The sequence below is a fragment of the Mus caroli genome, chromosome 4, assembly GCF_900094665.2.
Source record: "Mus caroli chromosome 4, CAROLI_EIJ_v1.1, whole genome shotgun sequence".
Taxonomy (NCBI): Eukaryota; Metazoa; Chordata; class Mammalia; order Rodentia; family Muridae; genus Mus; species Mus caroli.
This window is the reverse complement of record NC_034573.1, coordinates 103837067-103842213: the sequence shown is the minus strand read 5'-3', so window position 1 is coordinate 103842213 and position 5147 is coordinate 103837067. Positions and strand designations below refer to the sequence as shown.

Sequence of the window (5147 nt, the reverse complement as noted above, 5' to 3'; positions counted from 1 at the left end):
CTCTGAACCTGTAAGCCAGCCCCAATTAAATGTTGGTTTTTTTTATAAGACTTGCCTTGGTCATAGTGTCTGTTCACAGCAGTAAAACCCTAACTAATACAGCTTCTATGTATATGTTTAGAACTGACCACTTGGAATTAGGTAACCTATAAGTGAGTTCATTCCTGGGGAAGACTGACTTCCTCTTTCTCAGAAGTCAACATTTGTTTGTAGCTCTTCATCTAGAGGTAGGATCTTTGAGATTTCACCCATCCTTGTTGGAATGTCAACTGGTATTATCATAGTTCAGGTTTTGTTTAGCAGCTGTATTGTTGACATTTCATGTGTGTGGTTCCCCTGGGTTTCCTTGTTATACATGGAAGACATGATCCCATGGATGACAACTGATCCTCTGGTTCTTAAAATCTAATCTATTCTCCTCTTCCTCAATGTTCCCTGAGCCTGAGATTAGTGTTGTGTTGGATACCCCGATTGTAAGCAGTTGTGGATTTCATTAGCGGTTGATGTTTGCTACAAAAATAAGATTCTTTGATGAGGCATGATAGCCTTACTTATCTATGGGTCCAGAATAACAACTTTGAAACCAGTTTAGGAAAGGGGCAGTATTAGGTATTCAAAGTTACATGACTTAAGCAGTCATGGGTATTTGGCTAGGTTTACAGAATCGGGCATAAATTCCTTCTTATTAAGAAGGCCTTCAAGTTCAATTATGTGTCTGTTGATTAGGCCCCAAACCTAAGCGACACTATTTCATAATTGGGGGTTTATTGCTAGGCTAGTCATTGTGGATCACAGGCTTTCAGCAAGTAGTTTCCATAGCACCTCCAAACCTATGTGATATAGTCATCAAGGAGGAGGCTTCTAGATCATTTCCAGTTCAATTTCTCCAAGCCTTGTGCCCAAAGTGTATAGGGCATGCAGCAATAGGGTCTTACCTTAAATTTCTGGTAAGAAATTGAGAGGAAAGGCAATAGCCTATGATGTTTTGGAGTCTCAGGTGACAGCCAGAAATGACACAGAAAAGGTCCCATTTTAGTACCTTGTTCATTATCTACTATCATATTTAATGTTTCAAAGAGATTAGGAAACATATGTTACCATCCCATTTTATAAACCCAAATTCTTGGGTGTTATCTCAGTTAGAGTTTCTATTGCCATGAAGAGACACCAAGACTAAGGCAACTCTTATAAAGGAAAACATCTAATTGGGTCTGGCTTACAGTTTGAAAGGTCAGGGAAGCATGACCGCATCATGCAGGCAAGCATGGTGCTGGAGAAGGAGCTAAGAGTTTTACACCTTGATCCTTACACAGTAGAAAAGAAACAGCTACATGGCTTGAGCATCTGAGATCTCAAAGTACTCCCATAGTGATAAAATTTCTCCAAATAAAACAACAAGCAAGACCACACCTCCTAATAATGCCATTTATTTTTGACCTATGGGACAATTTTATTTAAACCACCACAGACAATATGCATAAGATACTCCTCCTAGTATCACATAGGACTCAGTTTTTAACTTCTCTAAACTAAAGTTTCAGGCCAGGTAAGGGGCTATAGCACGCCAACCTGGAATCCTGATAGAACCTCAGGAAAGAGGCATTATTAATAGGAGAAAAGAACACATTCTCAAACACTTTTATCTTCTTCCATCAGCTTGTGGGATGGTAATTTTCTTCTTCTAAAAGAAAAAGGGAGACAGAAGTGCAAAGTGTTTTGTACCCCTGGCCAAAGGGACTGGTTTGGGGAGGAACCCAAAGGAATCTGAACTTGTTCTACTTTAGGTGTCTTCACTGTTACTTCTCACTTTCTCTGAACAAGCTCCCAATGGTTGGGGGAGCACTGGTGAGGTCCTTTCACACCTGTGCTGAAGCTGTGGTCCAATCCCAACATGACTGAACATCCTAACTGCATGTATTTCCTTTTAGCTATCACTTCCCACATGTGTTGGGGGAGACAGGAAAGAATTTCATTTAGTTTCTCCAGCCTTATGAAAACAGTTAACAGGCAGTTCAGTGACAGCAGGAGTGCTAGTCCTGCCCTTGCTGACTTAAGGGAGGCCCAGGATGACCAACTCCCTGCCCAGATCCAGAGCTTTGAGCTGTTCCACCCCAACATCTACTCCATCTGTGAGGTACTAGTGTACTGCTGTACATGGTTCTAGACAACAGCAGGATATGTGAGAGAAGTCTCCACTAGGGTTTCAGAATTGATAGTGTAGCAGAATCCAGAGGTCTTAACCAGATCAACAATGATTCCTCATTGCAATGAACATTCACATGTAAAGTTGTTTGTGGAAAAGGGTGTATTGTGACACTCTGCAGCTTCTGATCCCACTTTGATGAACTAGAGGAGAGGTGAGAAAGATGGAAGAGCACAGTGGAGCATGCTCAGTGAAAAGAGGTAGAACTTGACTCAACAGTTGTGGTGGGTGTGAGAGAGGGCTGCAGTGCATGCAGGAACAGGTTGTTACACAGTAGGGTCAGCAGGATGGTGTGAAGCAACCTGGAGCTTGTGCACACTCAGGCCCTGAAGCAGTTGCACAGCTGCAGGAGTACCCTGCCTCTGAACAGGGAAATAATATTTCAGATGAATAATGGTTAACTTACTGGTTTGGACCATGGGGTCTGTACTTCTCCCAGAGGCCATGCTGACCCATGGCCTGTGCTTTGGCAGAGGGCCATGTTGATGTCCAAGGAGGTCCACGGTGAGTGCTAATGCTAGAGACCATGTGAAGATTCTATGGTCTGTGCTATTTGTGGTCTGTGCTATGGCCAGAATCCATGTAAAAATCCAGGATTTATGCTCCTGCTGACTATAAAGAACAAGGAGGACAGCCTCACAGTAGGATCAATGACTGCAAATGAACAGTTGAGAAAGATGAAAATAGAAACCCCTACCTCCAACCCATTCCTACCCCACACAATGTAACCTACATAGGGAGCTATCAAAGAAAGCCCTAAAAATTTGTGATAAGGGTGCTGAAATGTAGCTCTTCATAAACGATGGCTCTGGCAGGGGTAGAGGTAGAGAAGCACTGCCCAGGTAGAATGTGACCATGCTCCAGTGAGTATAGAAACAACAAAAAATGGACTTACTTTTCTTTTTCATTTTTTTTTTTCGTTTTCTTCTTTTCAGGGGAGGTCACAAGAGTGGAAGAGAGGAGAGGGGAGGACTGAGAAGTGAGTGTGATTGGGGTACATGATATGAAATTCCCAAGGAATCATAAAGATATTATGTTGAAAGAAAAACAGAATTGACATAAAGAAATTGTAAGTCATGAGATGGTTTGATGTAGTCATTTAACATTTATAACTTTATATTGTAAAACGATTAGCTCCATCAAGCTCACATTTGGAGCATGCAGTTACAATGCCCCAGCTATACTTGCTTATTGTACTTCAAGCATACAACATGCTTGATCAAGCAAAGAAGCCATGCTATATATACATCAGAGCCCAGAATTTGTTCTTCTGGAGACTGAAACACTGTCTGCCTGCCTTGAGAAACCAGTTTGCCCAGGTGTGAGAGGAGGCTGTGACCACAATGACAGTGTGTCACACTGAGCTGTGTCTCCCTTCCCACCTCCCCTGGGGGTCTGGGCAACTCTGAACCCCCTACAGAGTGTGTTTACTTTACCCCATAACCACACCTTGTCACAAAAGCAGACACTGTCCCTCAGAAACCAAGGCCCAGTGACTGGGGTGATATTCAGGGCCTGGCCTGCCACCCTCTGGGGGAGGGGCTAGGCTCCTTCTCAGTCTTCTGTGACTGAGAGAAGTTGTTAAAGGCCATGCCTTGGCACTGAGGAGCTTGAAGCTTTGACACTGAGCCCAGGAGGTTTTGACCAGGCCAGGCTGTGCAGGTATGTTTATGGTGACTAGAGTATAAGTCTTTCTCTCTTCCTTCCTCTGCATTTCTGGTATTCTGCTGCCATCTTTCTCAGACTTATACATCTATGTATTGCTCCTTTCCTCTTACAATTAAGCATCTATCTTGTGTATATAGGGTCTCCTTTCTTCCTCAGGAACCATCTGGACACAGGTGACTCCCAGAAATTTGGCCTTTGACAGCTGGAGAGAGGCACTAGTGAACAAAACAGCAGGTATCCAACTCTGTCCCTGAAGACCATGTGATTTGCTTGCCAGGATCCTGACTTGCCTCTCTGACACTTGCCCCTGTGAGAGAGCCTTGTTCTATGGTGGGGTGCTGCTGGTGTTGATCTCTTGGGAGTAATGTACTCTGCAGTTGTTCATGGCACAGCCTGACCTGGTTAGTGAATGAGATCTAGGTTTGAACTGAACTGAACAAAGACATGTGGAAATTGCATCCCCAGGTCTGGAGGTCTGAGAATTGCAAAGGCATAGAGGAGGGCTGAGTGAAGACTGCAGTGGTAATCACTGTCATGGAACCAAGACCCAAACTTGGGGAGCCTCCTATTCCTAGTTTGGCTGCATTTTCAACCTGCTCCAAGCTTCAGTTGGAAAGAACAGGACAGAGAAAATCTCTATCCAACCACAAGCAGGATGTTTTTCTCTGTTCTCTCTTTGAGACAGAGGGCCTGGAGAGAAGGGACCATGGTCCTGAGCGCTTTTAGAGTCATCCAAGCCCAGAGTCAAAACCCAAACCAGCCCAGGTGTTAGCTAATATTTTTCCACCCGAAAATAATAATAATAGTAATAATAATAATGATAATAATAATAATAAAAATAAATCCATGTCCAAATGCCACTGTTTGTTCTGTATGTGACCCAGTAATACAAATAGTAATCTTAAACATTAGTCTCCTATACTTTATTGTCAATAAGGAAGTTGTCAGCAGGATTCCTGGCAGAGCAGTTTTACAGGAAGGACTTGTAAGTAGCCTGGATACAAGCCAGTGGGAGGTACACAGGGCGTGCCCAGCATTACAGAGGTAAGGAACCCTATAAAGAAACAGAAGGCAGCTGCATAAAAGGTCCTTTCCTTTCATGAAAGGACCAATTGTATGGTACATGGAATGGGAATGGCTGGGTAATGCTCTTTATGCTCAAGCATCTGACACCAAATGCTCAAGGCCTCCCCATCAGCAGTTCCTTCACTTGGTCAAAAGCTCCCAACTGATCTTTTCTGTGGGTAAATCCCAGAGATGAGGCAAGCATGCCCCA

The 5147-nt window shown here is 43.5% G+C and overlaps 1 protein-coding gene across 2 annotated transcripts in view; it reads left to right on the top strand.

Annotated features, from left to right (window-relative positions):
* Positions 1–3783: 3783 nt before the first annotated feature.
* The window catches only part of Slc5a9 (solute carrier family 5 member 9), a 38640-nt gene continuing 37276 nt past the window's right edge, over positions 3784–5147 (top strand). Inside the window, exon 1 of one of the 2 annotated variants that reach the window (XM_021160027.1) lies at positions 3784–3865. The gene's annotated coding sequence lies outside the window, so the exon portion shown is untranslated. The remainder of the gene's footprint in view (positions 3866–5147) is intronic. The other variant, XM_029475725.1, reaches the window with a different exon arrangement.